Source organism: Scyliorhinus torazame, chromosome 3 (genome assembly GCF_047496885.1).
Source record: "Scyliorhinus torazame isolate Kashiwa2021f chromosome 3, sScyTor2.1, whole genome shotgun sequence".
Classification (NCBI taxonomy): Eukaryota; Metazoa; Chordata; class Chondrichthyes; order Carcharhiniformes; family Scyliorhinidae; genus Scyliorhinus; species Scyliorhinus torazame.
Genome location: NC_092709.1, coordinates 184423524 through 184444256, shown reverse-complemented (window position 1 = coordinate 184444256; position 20733 = coordinate 184423524). Strand labels below are relative to the sequence as shown.

The 20733-nt window shown below is 45.7% G+C and overlaps 1 protein-coding gene across 7 annotated transcripts in view; it reads right to left on the bottom strand.

The window, feature by feature from the left end:
* The window catches only part of tbc1d1 (TBC1 (tre-2/USP6, BUB2, cdc16) domain family, member 1), a 393938-nt gene that overhangs the window by 130810 nt on the left and 242395 nt on the right, over positions 1-20733 (bottom strand). The gene's annotated exons all lie outside the window — the stretch shown is intronic.

Sequence of the window (20733 nt, the reverse complement as noted above, 5' to 3'; positions counted from 1 at the left end):
TGTTTGAGACAGGAAAAGACCAACAGCTCCATCTATCCCACACAGTGGTCATGTCTGATACATAACAGTATAGATACTCTCAACCCGTTCGGAGCTGTGTTAACTCATGGAAAGGCGAATAACTAGATGAAAAACTAAGCAAATAAGGGGAATAAATGATCTTTGAATCCTTTAGGCAGTCAAACTAGTCCAGAACATCACTTTGATCCCGCTTTATATTACAGGGTGCATACCTCTTGTAGAAGATGATCGCTTCTCCAACCAGAATTGAGTTCAGCTCCTTCTTGTAGGAATACAAAGAACCAGCATTCACTGCATGACCCAGCAATCTATTCCACTGAAGCACTAATGCCTGGAAAAACATGATTAGGTTGTCCAACCTAGTCCTCCACTTGCAGAATGTGTAACCCGAAAACAGTTGAAAATAAAATCTCCTAAACACACCCTAGTTCTTTGGTAATTTTCTAAATCTCAACCCTGGCTTTTTTTTTTTTTAAAAAGTACACAGATCCTGAAGTCTTTTTTCTAACTACCGTGTTTTAAAAATCAGGCATCAATTTTGTGTCTGTCATCTACTCGTTTTCCAAATACGCAGCATCTCCTGTAATGTGAGGGGCACAACACAAACTAGACCCAATATTGTAAACGAGACTAGCCAAGGTAATATACAAGGACAAAATTGTGTGTTTTGTTTGTACTGAATTAGTCCTCAGAGTACAACCAGGTGCTTGGTTCTCTTTAGATGCAGATACATGACAATGATGCAGATCCTTTAGAGCGTGACAACAAATAGTTTTCTTTCACCACTGGTTTCGACTCTGTTGACTGCAGGGAGTATGCATATTTAGCTTAAACCTGCCCACATACACAATATTATGTTTTTCTGAGTTAATCAATATTTAACAAACACAGGGGCATGATCAAACAGCCTCGTTGTGCCTGATTCAGTGATGCGACCAGGCCATTAAATCTTGTGAGAGGCCTCTCGTGAGATTTGCGATGCTCAGAACGCCTCGATGGATCCAGTTTAACATATTTAAATGAGCTGTTTGGCTCATTCAAATATGTCTGCGCTCGTTTATCCCGAGGCCCAGGATCGAACTCCTGGAGCCTGGGAGATCTTGCCATGGGGCCTTTTAGCACTGGTTAACACAATCTGGACCAGGTGTAAGGGCACCTGGGTGGTCACCCAGTTCATTGGAGGCCCACGCGAGATCGGGCTTGGGGCAGGGTGGTACCCAGACACTCCTGCCACCCGGGCACTGCCAGCCTGGCACCTTGGTAGTGCCACCTGGCACTAAGCTGGCAGGGGTACTGCCCGGATTCCAGGCTGGCAGTACCAAGGTGTGTGGTTTCCAGTGCCAGGGATCGGGCCCAGGGGTTCCTTACCATTAAGAGGTGGGGTGAGGGGGGTGCTCAAGGACCCCCTAAGAGGTAGGTTGGGGGAGGGTCCGGAGGCTGCGGTAGGGGGGGCTGAAGGGGACTAGCGATCGGGGTGCCCCAATCTCTTCCTGCACTGAGTTCATCTGTGCAAGTGAGGCAAGTGCGGCCTCGGTGGAGCGGTCCTTGCCGATGCCCCCAAAAAACGTCCCGTTTGATAGCAGGGTCATTCTCGGCGCTGTTTGTTTTGTTAAATCGCACCCAGACCCACCAGCTAAATCTATGTCATTAATGAAGAGAGTAGGGTACGAAGCTCAGTTACAGATATGTGTGATTCACCACTGGTAGTCATTCTCCAAGCAGATCCTAATCCACTGACAACTTTCTGTCTATAGGCATCCAGACAATTGATTCCACAAGAATTTATCTTGGAGAGCCTCTTATGAAGTATCTTATCACAGGCTTTCTGAATAGCTACACAGACAATATCAAATGGGTTACTAATTTAGTAAATTGTGTAAAACGTTTGATCAATTTTTCCAAGAGCTCTGTTGGGTGTTATTGATGAGAGTTCTTTAACCCTCTTATATCATCAAGCCTCTTTCAGAAGACAAAGCATTGGATTCATAGTTAGCTGGCTTTACCGTACCGTCTTTTTAAAAATGAAAAATATATTAGCATCCGTCGTGTCAGGGCGGGAATATATTGGATTTGGCCTGATATCTGGTGCAGGGATTACAAGTCCGATTATCCTATGCTAGGTCTGGCTGAGGCAGGCAGCAAGTAAACTTTGCACTGTTGCTGGTCAACATGACTGCAAACCCAGTGTGAAACATGACCAGCATGATGTATCGCTAGCCTGCACCTCTTAAAGGGGAGATTTTAGTAAATTATTTTTTACGGGATATGGGCTTCGCTGGCCAGGCCAACATTTGTTGCCCATTCCTAAGTGCCTTGATTGAATTGTATTTGTTTATTGCCACATGTACCGAGGTATAGTGAATCAAACAGATCATTTAGTACATGAAAATAAAATTTAAAAAAAATACATAGTAGGGCAACACAAGGTACACAATGTAAATACATAGACACCGGCATCGGGTGAAGCATACAGGAGTGTAGTATTAATCAGGTCAGTCCATAAGAGGGTCATTTAGGAGTCTGATAATAGTGGTGAAGAAGCTGTTTTGCTGCCTTCTTGAACCACTGCAATCCATGTGGTGTAGGTACACACACTGTTGTTAGGTAGGGAATTCCAGGATTTTGACCCAACAGTGAAAGAGTGGCGATATATTTCCAAGTCAGGGTGATGAATGACCTCATGGTGCCAAGGACCTGGGTTCGATCCCGGCCCCGGGTCACTGTCCGTGTGGAGTTTGCACATTTTCCCAGTGTCTGCGTGGGTCTCACCCCCACAACCCGAAAATGTGCACGGTAGGTTGATTGGTAGGCTAAAGTTGCCCTTTAATGGGAAAAAGATAGAATTGGGTACTCTAAATTTATTTTCAAAAAAACGATGCTGAGTTTACTTGGAGGGGAACTTGCAGGTGGTGGTGTTTCCATGTATCTGCTGCCCTTGTCCTTCTGGATGGTAGAGGTCATGGGTTTGGAAGTCGCTGCCTAAGGGACCTTGGAGTTCCCGGAGTGCATACTGCAGATGGTACACACGGCTGCTACTGTGCGTCAGTGGTGGAGGAAGTAAATGCTTGTGGAAGGGGTGCCAATCAAGCAGGCTGCTTTGTCTTGGATGGTGTCGGGCTTCTGGAGTGTTGTTGGAGCTGCATTCATCCAAACTAGTGGGACTTATTCCATCACATCCCTGACTTGTGCCTTGTAGATGGTGGACAGATTTTGAGCAGTCAGGAGGTAAGTTACTCATCGCAGGAATCCTAGCCTGCTCTTGTAGCCACAGTATTTATATGGCTCATCCAGTTCAATTTCTGGTCAATAATAACCCCCAGGATATTAATAGTGGGGGATTCAATGAAGGTAATGCCATTGAACGTCAGGGGGTGATGGTCTGATTCTCTCTTATTGGAGATGGTCATCGCCTGACACTTGTGTGCTGTGAATGTTACTTGGCACTTTTCAGCCCAAGCCTGGATATTGTCCAGGTCTTGCTGCATATGAACAGTAACTGCTTCAGTGTCTGAGGAGTCACGAATGGCATTGAACATTGTGTAGTCATCCTGAAACATCCTCATTTCTAACCTTATGATGGAAGGTCATTGGTGAAGCAGCTGAAGATGGTTGGGCCTAGGACACTACCCTGAGGAACTCCTGCAGTTCTGCAGCTGAGATGATTGACCTCCAACCACCACAACCATCTTCCTTTGTGCCAGGTATGACACCAACCAGTGGAGAGTTTTCCCCCTGATTCCAGTTTAGCCAGGGCTCCTTGATGCCATACTTGGTTAAATGCTGCCTTGATTTCAAGGGCAGTCACTCTCACATCACCTCTGGAGTTCAGCTCTTTTTTCATGTTTGAACCAAAGCAGTAATGAGATCAGGAGCTGAGTGACTCTGGTAGAACCCAAACTGAGCGTCCGTGAGCAGGTTATTGCTGAGAAAGTGCCGCTTGATAGCACTGTTGATGACCTCTTCAATCATTTCACTGATCTAGACTGACAGGGCGTTAATTGGTGGGGTGTCCTGCTTTTTGTGTACAGGACATACCTGATTTTGACGTGAGGTCCGACAACTTCACAACTTCTGGGTAGTTCGAAAAGTAATTGATCAGAAGTACATAGTCACGCCCATTTGCGTGAAAGAGGTCTATTCCCACCTTGGACCACGGAGAGGTCACAAGCTCATGTTGTTGGAGCGTCTCCTTGGGCTGAGATGGTTGGAATCTCTGGCATGTGGTGCAATTGAGGACCATGTTGGAGATGTCCTGGCTGATCTCAGGCCAGTAAACTGCCTGTCGAACTCGGTGTCGGCATTTCTCGACTCCAAGGTGACCCTCATGGATCTGCTCAAGCAACATAGCCTGCATGCTGTGGGGATAACAATCGATCCAGTTTCAGAATGAACCCTTCAACAACTGACAAATCATCCCTGACATTAAAAAACTGGGGGCATTGCCCCTTGCGCCACCCGTTTGCGAGGTGGTGCATTACCCTTTGCAGCAGAGGGTCTTTGGCAGCTTCTGCTCGTATCTGGACGACATGTTCATCAGTGGCCGGGAGGTTGCTGGCGCACATCTGCACCTGTGCCTCAATTTGGCGAATGAAGTAGACATGTTCTAAGGGCGTGGTGATGGATCTGAATAGGGCATCTGCAATTATCAGTTCCTTGCCCGGTGTGTAGACGAGGTCAAAATCATATCGGCGGAGTCGCAGAAGATTGCGCTGTAGCCGGGGCGTCATGTCATTTAAATCCTTCTGGATGATGTGGACCAAGGGTCTGTGATCTGTTTCCACCGTGAACTTTGGCAGATCCGATACGTAATCGTGGAATTTAATGATTCCCGTTAGGAGACCCAGGCACTCCTTTACAATCTGTGCATACCTTTGTTCGGTCGGAGTGATGGCCCTGGATGCGTATGTCACTGGAGTCCAGGACGAGGAGTCATCTTTCTGGAGGAGCACCTCACCAATGCCGTCCTGGCTTGCGTCCGTGGATATTTTTGTTTCCTTGGTCGGGTCAAAGAACGCCAGGACTGGCGCCATGGTGAGCTTTGCCTTGAACTCCATCCACTCCGCTTGATGTGTTGGTGTCCACTGGAATACTGTGGTCTTTTTTACTAGATGCCGGAGGGCTGTGGGATGCCATGTTCGAAATGAATTTTCCCAGAAAATTCACCATCCCAGGAAGCGTAGTACCGCCTTTTTGTCCTCTGGGGTCTTCATGGCATTGATTGCCATTACTTTGTCGGAATCAGGTTGCACACCCTGCTGGGATATTTGGTCACCCAGAAATCTGATTGATGAGCATTTGGCCCTGTTTAGCTTGAGGCCATTCTCGTGGGCCCTTTTAAAGATCTGTTTGAGCCGATCTAGGTGCTCCTCGGGGGTCATGGACCAGATTATCACGTCATCCACATAGACTCGCACACCCTCGATGCCCTCCATCATTTGCTCCATTATGCGGTGAAAGACTTCGGCGGCTGAAATGATACCGAAAGGCATGCGGTTGTAACAGTAGCTGCCGAATGGAGTGTTAAACGTGCAGAGCTTCCTGCTGGAGTCGTCCAGTTGTATCTGTCAGAAACCACGTGAGGCGTCCAGCTTGGTAAAGAATTTGGAGTGTGCCATCTCAGAGGTTAATTCTTCCCGCTTCGGGATCGGGTAGTGCTCCCTCATGATGATGCGATTGTGGTCTTTCGGATCGATACAGATTCGTATTTCACCTGAGGGCTTCTTCACGCAGACCATGGAGCTGGCCCAGTCTGTTGGTTCCGAGACCCTTGAAATGATGCACTGGCTTTGGAGCTCTTGCAGCTGCGCTTTTAAACAATCCTTTAGAGGAGCCGGCACCCGGCGTGGTGCATGAATGACTGAGGTGGCATCCGGTTTGAGTAGTATTTTGTAGCGATACGGGAATGTGCCCACCCCATCGAACACATCAGGATATTGAGTGAGGATGTCGTCTATGTCAGCGTGTAGATTCACATGAGATGAGGCAGTCGGAGGTGCAGCGGACATGGCATGGATTCGCTGTACCAGATTAAGGAGTTTACATGCACGGGCACAGAGCAGGGATGCCATGTCAGGCCTGACAATCTCGAATCTTAACATCGCCGTGATTGCCTTGTGGGATACAACTAGATGACACGATCCACTAGCAGCTATGGCATTGCCATTGTAATCAAGGAGCTGGCAGAAGAATTTTGGGTTGGTCTCGGATGCTGTCGAGGTCTGCCCGGGATAGGAGGTTTGCAGACACACCAGTGTCCAGTTTGAATTGGATTCTGCACTGATTCACTTTAACGACAGCGCGCCATTCGTCACCAGAATCCACGCGGAGGATTGAGAGGCGCTTTGCAGGAGTGGAGGAGACATTCTCACATGTGGTGATAATGCCCACCTGATATGGAGACTCGAGGCAGTCATCATTTGGGTCCGTTGGGCTTTTGGGATCGGAATCCTGAATGCCTTGCTGTATGCAGTGGACAGGTCTGCGTTGCAGCTGGGATTGCTGGCTTTTGACCGGTGGAGCGGACCTGCATAAGGCCGCACAATGCACAGGCTTTCCACATTGTAGACATCGCCTTCCTTTGGCTGGGCATTGCTGCTTTAAATGGGTGGAGCCACAATTTTTGCATATCCTGACGCTGCCGCCAGTGCGTTCAGTACGCCTTCGCCCCTGCGCAGTGCGGTCGGTCGATGTTCGCACATGCGCAGTAGTGTTTTCGGCCGCATTGTCCTCCCAGTCGCGTGCACCTGCGCGGGGCCCCGTGGAAAGCCCGCGAAACAGTCACTGAAACCCACGAAAAGGCCACTCTCCTCAATGCTCAGGCCCTGCAGCCTGCCGATGGCCTCTACACTTTCTGCCTTGTAGGAGGTTAGTTTTGCTATATCTGCCGCCTTGATGCGGGAGTAGCGATTTCTGGCATGTTCATAGGCAACACATGTTTCGATGGCGATCGGGAGGGTCAGGCGTTTGATTTTAAGGAGCTGCTCCCGCAGGGAGTCAGAATGGACCCCGAAAACGATCTGATCCCAGATCATGGAATCAGCAGTCGAGTCATAGTTACATGCCTGCGCTAAGATGCGGAGGTGGGTCAAAAAGGAGTGAAAAGGTTCGTCCTTACCCTGAATCCTCTGTTGGAAGATGTACCGTTCAAAGCTCTCATTTAGCTCGACTTCACAGTGACTGTCGAATTTTTGCAGAATGGTCTGGAACTTTGCTTTATCTTCTCCTTGGGTAAACGTGAGCGAGTTAAACATGTGGATGCCGTGATCCCCGCCGTCGACAGGAGCAGCGCGATTTTCCTGGCATCTGATGGTTCCTCAAGGTCGGATGCCGCGAGGTGTAGGAGGAACTTCTGTCTGAAGACCCTACAGTTGGCGCCGAGGTTGCCGGAGATCCGGAGCTGCGGAGGGGCCTGGATCTTTTCCATACCGCTGGCCGTTTGCTGCTTGCTTTCCGGTCGTTTCAGATTTACTTGAGATATGCAGAAAGTAAGGAGGCATGGGGTAGTGGGAAATTTGGCCAGTTGGATAACGAACTGGCTAACCGATAGAAGTCAGAGAGTGGTGGTGGATGGCAAATATTCAGCCTGGAGCCCAGTTACCAGTGGCGTACCGCAGGGATCAGTTCTGGGTCCTCTGCTGTTTGTGATTTTCATTAATGACTTGGATGAGGGAGTTGAAGGGTGGGTCAGTAAATTTGCAGACGATACGAAGATTGGTGGAGTTGTGGATAGTAAGGAGGGCTGTTGTCAGCTGCAAAGAGACATAGATAGGATGCAGAGCTGGGCTGAGAAGTGGCAGATGGAGTTTAACCCTGAAAAGTGTGAGGTTGTCCATTTTGGAAGGACAAATATGAATGCGGAATACAGGGTTAACGGTAGAGTTCTTGGCAATGTGGAGGAGCAGAGAGATCTTGGGGTCTATGTTCATACATCTTTGAAAGTTGCCACTCAAGTGTATAGAGCTGTGAAGAAGGCCTATGGTGTGCTCGCGTTCATTAACAGAGGGATTGAATTTAAGAGCCGTGAGGTGATGATGCAGCTGTACAAAACTTTGGTAAGGCCACATTTGGAGTATTGTGTACAGTTTTGGTCGCCTCATTTTAGGAAGAATGTGAAAGCTTTGGAAAAGGTGCAAAGAAGATTTACCAGGATGTTGCCTGGAATGGAGAGTAGGTCTTACGAGGAAAGGTTGAGGGTGCTAGGCCTTTTCTCATTAGAACGGAGAAGGATGAGGGGCGACTTGATAGAGGTTTATAAGATGATCAGGGGAATAGATAGAGTAGACAGTCAGAGACTTTTTCCCCAGGTAGAAGAAACCATTACAAGGGGACATAAGTTTAAGGTGAAAGGTGGAAGATATAGGAGGGATATCAGAGGTAGGTTCTTTACCCAGAGAGTAGTGGGGGCATGGAATGCACTGCCTGTGGAAGTAGTTGAGTCGGGAACATTAGGGACCTTCAAGCAGCTATTGGATAGGTACATGGATTAAGGTAAAATGATATAGTGTAGATTTATTTGTTCTCAAGGGCAGCACGGTAGCATTGTGGATAGCACGATTGCTTCACAGCTCCAGGGTCCCAGGTTCGATTCCGGCTTGGGTCACTGTCTGTGCGGAGTCTGCACGTCCTCCCAGTGTCTGCGTGGGTTTCCTCCGGGTGCTCCGGTTTCCTCCCACAGTCCAAAGATGTGCGGGTTAGATGAATTGGCCAATGATAAATTGCCCTTAATGTCCAAATTGCCCTTGGTGTTGGGTGGAGGTGTTGAGTTTGGGTAGGGTGCTCTTTCCAAGAGCCGGTGCAGACTCAAAGGGCCGAGTGGCCTCCTTCTGCACTGTAAATTCAATGATAATCTATGATTAATCTAGGACAAAGGTTCGGCACAACATCGTTGGCCGAAGGGCCTGTTCTGTGCTGTATTTTCTATGTTCTATGTGTCCGTTAGAGATAATAGTTTCCTGGTACCATGATGTGTTATATGTGTTGGATTAACACGGACTGCAACTCGATGCAGTATCACTTGGAAACAGGCTTCCAACGCTGTAGATGGTTCAACACTGCTTTATTGAACTTGCCGGGTAATGTACACAGTTCGCTGTGGGTCGACACTCTATTAATCTAAGCTTGCTAACCTTGGTCTGGCTTGCCCAGACTTGCTCTGTGCCATGTGTAGTAGGTGCTGACTGTATATTGCACCCTGACTGTTGCTTCAGCTATCACCAGCACGAAGAGGCGGAGCCTTCCTACCTCATGTGTTTTATACTGGTAATGTACCCTGTAGTGTCCTGCCTGGTGATTGGTTGTTCTGTTCTGTGTGGTGATTGGTTCCTGTGTGTCCCCATCACTGCTTGTCTGTATCTCATTATGAACATGAGTGCATATTATGACAACTACTACCAGTACGGTCTTGGGCAGGTGCATCTGCGGCAGGCAGGTTGGTGAGGATGAGGTTCAGTATGTTTTCCCACTTGTTGGTTCCCTCACCACCTGTTGCAGACGCAGTCTAGTAGCTATGTCCTTTAGGACCCAGCCAGCTCGGTCAGTAGTGGTACTACCGAGTCATTCTTGGTGATGGACATTGAAGTCCTCCCACCCAGTATATTCTGTGCCTTTGCCACCCTCTGTGCTTCCTCCAAGTGGTGTTCAACATGGAGGAGTAATGATTCATCAGCTGAAGGTGGGTAGTATGTGGTAATCAGCAGAAGGTTTCCTTGCCCATGTTTGACTTGAAAAGCCATGAAACCTCATGGGGTTCGGAGACAATGTGGCGGACTCCCAGGGCAACTCCCTTGCGACGAATGGCTTCCAACGCCGGATCCGGGGCAGGGGCAGGTTTGACACCTGTCCGTGATGTTCCGCCCCCTCAAAATCGACATCATCTGGACGGCGGCCACGCATTCGCAAGGCTGTTGGCGCATCTTCAGCTGGCCCTGTTGGGCCGAGTTCCCCATGGCCCACGTGTGGTCCCAGCAATCGGGAACCCGGCATGCCGGCGGCAGACAGTGTCCAGAGCTGCCACACTCGGTCAGGATCCGTGCCGCTGGCCGAGGGGCTTCTGCACGGGCTGGGGGGGGGGGGGGTCCCGCAGGGGTGTGCTGTGGGGTCGGGGTGGGCGGATTAGGGTTCCAGCATGGCCGGTGCTATGTTTCCCGGTGTGACCGGTGCAGGCCGTCAGCCCTGCGCATGCACGGCCTGGGACCTGGCGATGCTCCGCCCATTTTCCACATGATTCACGGGTAGTCCACGCGGCACCAGTGCTAGCCCCTCACAGGCCAGAATCGGTGAGAGGTTCACGCTGATTTCCCCTCCGTGATCCATCCGCGGATTCTCCGTTGGCGCCGGTACTTAGCGCTGGAGCAGAGAATCCTGCCCCTCATCTCTGCAAGCAATCTAGTAAAATTCCTCTGAACTGCCTCTAATACAACAACATTCCTTCTCAAATAAGGGGACCAAAACTGTAACTCAATACTCCAGTGCAGTTACACCATTGCCTTGTACAGTTGCAGCAACTCTTCCCTACCAGTGATACAAAGGGAACAAGAACCAGTTCTTGTCCCCCAGGATATTACTTTTGAATATATATATTTTTAAATTTCTTTATCAGAGTTACAAAGCCAGAGCTCACAGAGCTGTGTGGACAGGGACACATCGCTAATCCAGCTCCTTGCCTGCTCCAAAAGCCAATTCAAATTAAGTCCAATTCATGGTCCCCACAAGCGAGACATACCAGATCCAGGCATTACACCTGACCTCACGCTCATCTTTGCCAAAAGGCCGAGAAGTGATCTGGTCTCTCAGGATGACAGTATTTGCACCCCAACCAATGCCACTCCACCACCGCCAATGCTGTTGCATCTCAGCCAGCCAACCCTCACTGCGAGTGCCCATGCCGAGCCTTCTAGACTCAAACCTGCTAGAGGTAGTCTTGTAAGACCATATGTAGTCTCTCCCAGTGAACGTTAGCAGCCTTCCACCAGCCATGCTGCAGCCACTGAGGTAGCATTGTGTAGGAGCATGAGGACATGCAAAGGCAAGCGCAAGACAGGCACTAAGGAAACCTGCAAGAGTTATGTGTTTATTATTGGAAGGGTTGTTGGATAATGTAATGGAAATATGTTTTGTTGGTAGCTTTGATTTCAGGATTTTGGCAAAGAAGATGTTGTGATAGTACATGGAAAATCGATTAAAAGGTGGGGAAGTATGCAGCATATGAGGATGAGATGGAGGGGAACCAGACTCAGATCATCTATTCCTAGACAAGTCTATCCTGAGCACAGGAGTCTTAGATGGTTTGCTCGGTCATTCCTGGTGGTTTTGTAGCTCTCACTGCAGGTCTTGTGTCCATAAATTGTTGGGTGGCAGAAGGAAGTCCTGAGCAAGGCGTAGAGTGGCCACCCCAAAGATGGTAGATAGACATGACTAGTGCGGGATGAATGCATCCTGCCTGCTGCCAGAATAGTGGCCATTTCATAGTCAGGATCTGATGGATATGGTCACACACCATCATGCGGTTGCAAAACAGCTCCCTGTTAACATGGAGGGGCCCACAGTGTCATGGCCGTGCACTTGCTTGCACCCTGCACCACTGAAAATCCTGTCAATATGGCAAAACCATGTGTTTGCTCTTCTTGCTTCTCTCTGGTCAGTGTGGTAACAATGAAGTCCCCTCACCTTTTGTACTGGAGCTTGGTCACCTTCCTGATGCAATGATGGATGATGAACTGTGACATGTTATTAATGTTGCATTGTGCAGCCTGGAAGGAATCATTGGAGTAGATTCAATTCTTGCCTTGGGTAACTGTGTGCACGTTCTCCCCGTGTCTGCGTGGGTTTCCTCTGGATGCTCCGGTTTCACAGTTCAAAGATGTGCAGGTTAGGTGGATTGGCTATGCTAATGCACTACAGGGACTCTATGATTTGAAATTAGGGCCACAGTGATCTTGACTGTAGCTGATGCCGATGTCTTCTCCCTGCTGTATGGCTACAAGTTGTGTTGTAGGAGATGGCACAGTTCAGTGACCACTTGCTTGGTGAGACCAGCATTGAATAGTTGGGCCAAATGACCCATTTCTGCTGTAGATTCTACATTAAAGTGATCATGGTTGAGCAATAAATGTTGGCCAGGACAGTGAGAGAACTCCCCTGATCTTCTATGAAAACACCATGGGATCTTTTTCTCCAAGCAAAAGCAAAGATGGGGCCTTAATGTCATGTCTCATCCTAAAGACAGCACTTCCAGCAGTGCAACACTCTCCCAATCTGCACTCAAACATCAGAAAATGTGCTCCAGTGTCTGGAGCGGGTCTTGATCCTACAAATTTCTGACTCAGGAACAAGTTCTATGACTGACCAAAGGCTGACACCTCAGCACCCAGTAACAAAAATAGGCAAATGGGTGAGCGGCACATGGCGTTTCTCTGTCTCCCCAGTCCAAAACAAAAAGAATGACATGGTGAATAAACCTCAAGGCACTGAAAGAGGGAGGAAGGGGGAAAAGGAAGGGGGGGGGGAAAAGGAAAGGGTGTGAAGCGCCAACTCCAGTCATTAGCTCCAATATGGTCACGGACTTCCAAAAGTTACATTTGCAGTGCTACCCTGCAACATCCCGAATCACATTTTCATTCGTCGTTGGAAATGTGAACGGTCAGGAAACTCGCATTTTGTTTTGGGAAGGGTGATTCTCACACACACTAGCTTGCTCATTGCCCTCAGTGTGAACAGGATTTCAAATTTAGGGGAAATGGTGACATAGCAGTAATATCACTGGATTAGTAATGCTCTGCGGGACAAGGGTAAATCCCATCACAGCAGCTGGTGGAATTTAAATTCAATTAATACATTTTGAATATCAAGCTAGCCTTAGTAATGGCGACCAAAACAACTATCATCGATTGCTGTAAAGGCCCATCCGGTTCACTAATGTCCTTCAGGGGACAAGAATCTGTTGTACTTACCTGGTCTGACCTCCATGTGACTTCAGGCCCACGGTAACGTGGTTGACTCTTAGTGCCCCTTAGCTCTAGAGAAATTAGGGATGAGCAACAAATGCTGACTTAAAGTGCATCTGCAACCTTTGCAGAGGCATAAAATAAGTGGCATTTACATAGCTTCCTGACCAAATATAAACAGTATACACTTCACAAAGCTTACTGAGAAAGGATTAGCCAATGGAAAAATAACACTGCTGCAACTAGCCCTTATTCCTTAAAATTTGCCTGCAACTCTCAAGCTACATGTAGAGATTACCTGAGCAAGGGATTTGGCAGAAATAGTGGGTGGGATTTAACTAATTGGCAACAAAATTCCATAGCGAGCGCGTTTACCCCTGTGTTTCCCGGTACTCGCAGCACTGAGAAACATACGGCTATAAAATGGCACTCGCGTTAGATAGGGGGCCTCAGCGGGGAACGCGTGGCAGAGGCTGCACTGAGGAACCCTGCTCGCCGGAACTCCTTAGTGTAGCGAGTGATTGGGGTGCCATGTTTTAATGGCATCCCGTTCTCTGGAGCCCCTGAAGCGACCCCCAACCCCTCGCCCCAACACACTAAGGGAGAGTCCCCAACTACCTCCCAAACACGCACACAGGGCACCCCCGCAGAAAAATGACCCATTTCTGCTGTAGATTCTACATTAAAGTGATCATGGTTGAGCAGAAAAAATGCCAGCGTGGCAATGCCATAGTGCTTGGGTGGCACCAGCTGTTCCAGGGTACCACCCTGCCGAAAGGGCATGCACCCGAGGGCCACCAAACCCCTGGGAGACCCCCACAAGGACCGTTCCATCTGGTCCCCATTTGTGGAGACCAGTTCTGAATGGCGCTCCCCCCAAGGTCTCGAGGTGAAGGAGATAGATCCCATGCCTCGGGTACCTAGGGAATCTACACATTAAAGTGAGACTAGCTGCCTTGCTTTAATGTGCAAATTTGCTAAAAAGTGAACCCGCCCACAATGGGCAGGATTTACATCACAACATCTCGCAAGATCGTGTTAGATCTCATGAGGCATTGCAAGCTGGGTAGATCGGGGTCTCCCAGCTTCTAGCGGCCACGCGTGGCCATAAAACCGCGCCCCATGAGCGGAAATAGTTGGGAGTCAAAGCAGGTGCTCAAATGGGTGACGTTCAGTTGTAATTTCCCGAATACGCTCCCACTGCAAATTCAACCCCCGAGGATTGCATTCATCGGGGTACCAGAGGGTTACAATTGAAAGCCGAGCTTAATAAAGAGTTCTGTAATGTATACTGCATAGAGAGTATTTCTCCTACATCAGCACTTTTCAGGTATTTCTTTCAGGAGTAGAATTTAGTTCACTTCCTTCAAGCAGGTGAAAGGGAAACGGGTTACTTGTGCTCACAAACATTCTCCCTCCAACAGAAAATAACACCACTGCCACCAAGAGGTTACAAGTAAAACAACTTCTGAAAGGACTGACTGTCTTCCAGGGGATGAGACGGCACCTACTCCAATTCATTCATCCCATCATTGGTTAAAGACAGAGAGGTTCATATGACTGCGCAATGTCATCCGGGTAAAAGTTTTTTCCTTGGTATATTATTTTTACTTTTTGGGCAGTCGGTCAGGTCAGTTGGCTGGACGGCTGGTTTGTGATGGAGAGAGATTCCAACAGCGCGGTTCAATCCCCGTACCGCCTTCTCAACCTTGCCCCTCGCCTGAGAGTGTGGTGACCCTTAGGTTAAATCACCGCCAGTCAATGTTGAAAAAATACAACAAAGTCAATCAGACTTTCATGCTCCATACACCAAAGGTCATCCAAGATTTTAAAATTCTAACCCTTGTTATCACGCATCTCCATGCTGCTATAATCGTGGTACATGCCAGTAATATTTTTAGCTTTTATCAAGCATCCCAAAACCCAGGTATTTAGGAAAAGAATGAAGCCAAGAGGTTTCACAAATTCAATAAAATAATTTTACGACTGTTACGAACCATGTTGATTGTATAACTGGACAGGAAGATCCCAGAATGGAACCCTGGCTCAAAAGCCTGTAACTTTTACGTGTCTTTACTAAAACATGGAGGAACAGAATCACAGGACTGCTAATTAGTTTCAATAAGAGGAAAAAAAATAAGCATGGAAAAATTATTATAATACAATACTCATTTACTCCCCTGTTGCACCTCCTTCTAGGACAATGGTTTTTCATCCCACTTTAATAAACCTGTTTTACCGAGTCTGTCTTCCCAATACTTTTCTTATGCCACCAACACTGCAACTTCACATGTCCAACTTTATTCCAATGAAAACACTAAGTTTTCTTATCTCTCTACCGTTATCATAGGTTTCCTTTTTACTCAGGCACACACTCCTTTACATCACCAACTAAACCTCCTTTGCACTGAACACCTGTAAATGTCTCATTTCCCCAGTTTCTATCCTTCAGAGATTGAAATTTATGTCAAAAATCAAACTCTGCTTTATTCACCAATTCAAAATCTGCCATTTCTGTGGCTTGTCAAGCAGTTTTAACTCTTTGCTCTTCCACATGAGTTCTCACTGCTGCAGGAAGTGAATCTTTAAATTCCTTCCAAATAATTATTTCCCTCAAAGCGACATATGTTTGGTCTATTTTTAATGCTCTTATCCACCTATCAAAATTATTTTGTTTAATTCTTTTGAATTCTATAACAAGTCTGACCTGGTTCTTTCCTTAGAATTATAAATTTTTGTCTGTAGGTTTCTAGCATTAGTGTTATGGGTCAGGGTTTAGACAACCCCAAAGTGTATCATGGAGTTCACCTGACCCACAACCTTTAATAGATTGTGGTATGGGGAGCACACGGCCCACTCTAGAGGTGTGGTACAGCAGAAGTGGGAAAGTATTTTTTAAAGCAAAACAATGTTTATTCTATGAACTCAAGTTAACCCTTTTAAAACAAACAGTGAATATCTTAGCAACCATTAATTCAAAGATAACCCCCAAAGAATACAACACTAAGTAATCCTTTAAGCTGTACTTTTAACATCCAAAAGACTTAACAACCTTTAAACAGAAGTACATCAGGGTTTATATTCAATACTGAAAACATTTACATTTCTGAATTCACCAAATGATCAAGAGATAGTCCTTCATGGCAGTGAGATCAACAGTACAGCTGCTTTGGCTGACCTCAGCTGCAACACACTGAAAAACGAAACCAAAAAGACAGACACACCCAAGCTTTCCTCAAAGTGAAACTAAAAAGCAGAACTAGAGCTCAGCTGCACCCACACTCTGACATCACTGCAGTAACATGAGCAGCCAAACATTTCTTGAAGTGACATTCTCATGACACTAGATCATGCACTTAAAATGATCTATCTCACCTCACCATAATCCCCAGATATATCCTTGGATAGTGATGCAAACACTTCACTAGCTCTATCAACCAACTTTGTTTGAACCAACACTACCCACATTGTCTTTGGCCATTTCAATTGTTTATCGCTTTCTCAAATGAGATGAAAAAGGCTTCCATATCTTTCTCATCAAAATTTGGCAATGCTTGAATATATTTAAACTTATCCCAAGCTTTTGACTGGGAAGTATTTTTTCTTCCTTGAGATCTTCCTCAGCTTCTGCCTTTAACTCCAACCTTTTAAGTTGATGTTCTCCTTGCAATGCCAGTTTCTGAAGTTCAAATTCTCTTTACGTATCCCTTTCTTCCTTTGCTAATTTTTCCATTTCTACCTCAAGTTTCCTCCTTTCCTTTCCTATCTCATTTTTCTTCTCCTCTGCCAATTTAACGTTTTCCTTTGCTTCTGCCATTTTGAATCCCTCCTTTTCCTTCATTTCTTCAGTTCTCTTTGTAATTGAATTGTAGCTAATTTTAATGATTCAGGCTGTGCCTCTGGCAAATTTAAATATTGAGCTATGGTTTGTATTAAGTCCATCTTCCTCACCCCGTTTGAGAAGGTTAACTGCAGCTTCTCTGCCAATGCCATAGGTTTTCTTTAGTCTCCCTTTGTAAACCATCCTGAATAATCGCTTCCATGCCCAGGAAAGGTTCTGCAACCAAAAGAGTCATCTCCAGTCACGCCCTATTTAAATTTCAAACCCTGAAAGAATACACACATACTCACTGTCTTTAAGCTAAATAACCCAAACCGAACAAGGAATTATACTTAAGATCCCAGACGAGCTCCCAATTTTATTACAATCCCAGACCAAATCCCAACAGTTGCTAGGTTACTGGACCAAAACTCCAATATTTTTGTTTATTTGTAAGACTGTGCAGGAAGAATGATTCACTCCAGGAGTGATTGCATGAAAAAAATAAGGCTTTGCTTTTTCTAAAACAAAATCTAATTATAAACACAATATTAAATTCTTAACTTCACACCCAAAAAACAGCTTTCAATTATCCCTTAACACACTACTCCATTCCCCATTAAACAGCAAGGACAAAAAGTACAAAACTCTCAATCCAGCTCAAAAATCAGCAGGGTATATAGTAAAACACGTTCTGGTTCTTGTTAGAACCCCTTCAGCCTCTGGCTGAATATCTTCAAATGGCTGCTTCAACTAGGTTGTTTCAGCCTCTTATCTTCAGACAGGACTGTCTTTTTTTTTAAGCTATCCCACTGGGAAAGAAAACTGCCTTTACTTATGGTCTAAAAAAAAAAAAAAGGTTGCCAGATCAGACTTCAGTTCCAAAAAATCTTTCCCCAAAAAACATCTCTCTTGGCTTCACCAGCACCAACATCATCACCCAAACTAAAAACCAAATTAACTTTCCATGGATTGAAAGCACAGGAACATCCCCAGTCAAACCACTATGCATTAGCCCAGACTGAAAAACACATTCCTTTGTCAATTTCACCTTCTGACTGCTAAAACCACCCAGGCCTTGTAGACTAGAATTCCTTTTTAAAAAACAGTCAAACACATTCTAACTCTAGGCTTTTAACCCTTAAATTGCTCATTACATTTATAATCCAACTTTCCTAAAATCTTCCAATCATCACACCCCCATTAGCTAAACAAATACACACATAGTTAAAGATTAACACAGCTTACAATATACATATTAAGCTAAAATGGTCTCATTAACACAAAAAGTCCCTTTTAAACACACAAGATGATGGTAGTCAAATTCACACCCTCTGTTCTGAATCCAAGTTAGTGTCTGTGGATTTCTCCTCAGAATCCCCCCAGATGATGGTCACATGTGAGTTTCCAAACTCCACTCCCAAGAATACGCTTTAAAAGCTTCTCAGAAAAATGCTTTCCCTTAGCAGTTTGCATTCCAAACTCCAGTCCAGGTTTTACAAATGGCCCTTTTAACCCAAATTTGCTTCCACTTTTAACAGCGAATCCAGTCCAGGATTTGTATCACTCCCTTTTAGGTTTCCTTTGTCTTAACTGTTTTTACACAAACTCCGAGACCTAGCCACCGATTTCCCTAGTTATTTCAACTTACGTTCCACAGGCAGTAGTAAAATCTCACAAACCTGAAAATCACTTCAGATATCTTTCTGGCATCTCAGCCTTCTTCTCAGCTCTGTCTGTCTTTATTGAATCGTGCTCTGTTCTAGTAATTTTAACTTCAGACTCCTTGGAAACTTCTCTTCATTTCTCTAGTTCACTTAACTAGCTGCTCTTCCGATCACTGCTCTGTTTTTCTTAACCAAAAGCCTTATAAACCAACGGCTTCTAGCAGAGCTGCTTTCTCTCTCACTACCTATCCTATCTCCAATTGCAATCAAATTAGCTAAACTAAAACTTAAAAGCTTCTCTTCCTCACAAGGCCCAGTCGCTTAGCAACATCCACATATCTCTGCTTGCCTACTTATTCTTCATGCCGTAGCCTTTTCTAAGCACAATAGAAACCAAGTTGATACATTACCACACCTCACAAACCTTTGTCCAGCATTAATCAAACTATTAGCCTTTCCCTTCTTGGCATAGAAATATTAAACCCAATTAAAACCATACCTTATTTTGAATGTTTACCAATACAAATCTAATTTCCTTAAAACTATCTTTGTTTTCCTAACACTGCACAAAACTCAAAGAACATGAACTATAATAATTTACACTCCATCTTAAATAGTCAGTTACATTACAGAAATTAAAATACAATAAACACAATTATTTGTACTCCAAATCAAAAATCTAAACATTGCTTTCCTTCTACAACCATTAGATCTACAGCCCAGAACCCTCAAGTCAAATACTGATGATCAAAACTTGGAAGATTAATGGTTTGGTCTGTGGTACTGAAAACAGGCTGAGAAGATACACACAGGCCAGGAACAGAAACTCTCTCATGGGATCCTGGCTGGAATCGATACTGGCCATCTGCAAGAGCACTCAAGTCAATGCATAAACTTCTTATTGCTACATGGACTTTGTGATTAACCACTCCAGTTTACACAAAAGAACAAGACCATGCTATGAATATATAACAAACGTCCAGACACAGGTGATCAACTTTGCAGCAGGACGAAGAACAGACAAAAGAAGCCATCAGACTTCATAAATGAACTGATGGGTGATCAGATGAGGGTGTTTCAGAGGACAATGGGTCTTGATTGAATCACCATGGATAAACAGAAGTATCCTCTTTTTCCCATTAACGAGTTGGGTTCTGGACAATGGCCAGTTGTGGGTATATACTCATGACTCAACGCTAGCATACGAGTATAAAGAAACGAACATCAGAATAGATCCTCAGTGACAACTTGGGAGTCCCCCAGGCACAACCATTGCAAGAAGAAAGGACCCTGAGTTTCGATCACAAAGAAGACTTCCATAGGTTAGGTGGATTGGCCATGATAAATTGCCATTAGTGTCCAAAATTGCCCTTTGTGTTGGGTGAGGTTACTCGGTTATGGGGATAGGGTGGAGGTGTTGACCTTGGGTAGGGTGTTCTTTCCAAGAGCCGGTGCAGACTCGATGGGCCAAATGGCCTCCTTCTGCACTGTAAATTCTATCTATCTATCTATATCAAGTGTTTGTAGCCTGCCAGTCTCCTTCAATAAGCGTGGATAAAACCCAAAGCTCAGCTGTGAGTCTGAGTCATATTTTGTCGAGAAAGAGAATTGTGAATAAAATTTCATTGAACCGGTTTTGTCCTTTGTTCATCTCGCAAATAAGGGCACTTGGGTAAAACCTTTGAGTAAGTAAACTGGTCGAAAGTATCTGAAGTTTTACAGGTACAACAAATCTGAGTGCTGTGCCAATGATTCATATACAGGCGCAGAGTTCCTGGGCCTTCCATTTACTTCCAGCAGGGTTGACCCTTGAACCCTTCTCCAACTGTCCAAGATTGTAAACTCCCCATTCAACATGGGCACCTCTGGCATCTTAAGTGCAGCCACTTCGGTAAGAACTCTTCTTTAACAATTGATTTTTAATCTACAACTCACTCTCTCCATCTTCAGTTAGGCTATACCAGAAATTCAACTTATTGTTAGTAGAATCCTTCAATTATCAAGCATTTTTAACTTCTTTAGCGAACACCAAATTTCAACCACATTCTGCTGAAACGTTCCCTTCACCCCAGCTTGATCCAAACTAATCATAATTTACTGGAATCCGGCATTTTCTTCCTCCAGGAATCCGATCCTAGCCCTTAATGGGACAACGACCAATATAAGGTATCATTTATTTTCCCCCAAAACACCTGGGCCATCACAATGGTCTCAACTCCTCCCTATCTCTGTACCTCCTCTAGCCCCACAACCCTCAGATATGTATACTCCTCTAATTTTAGTC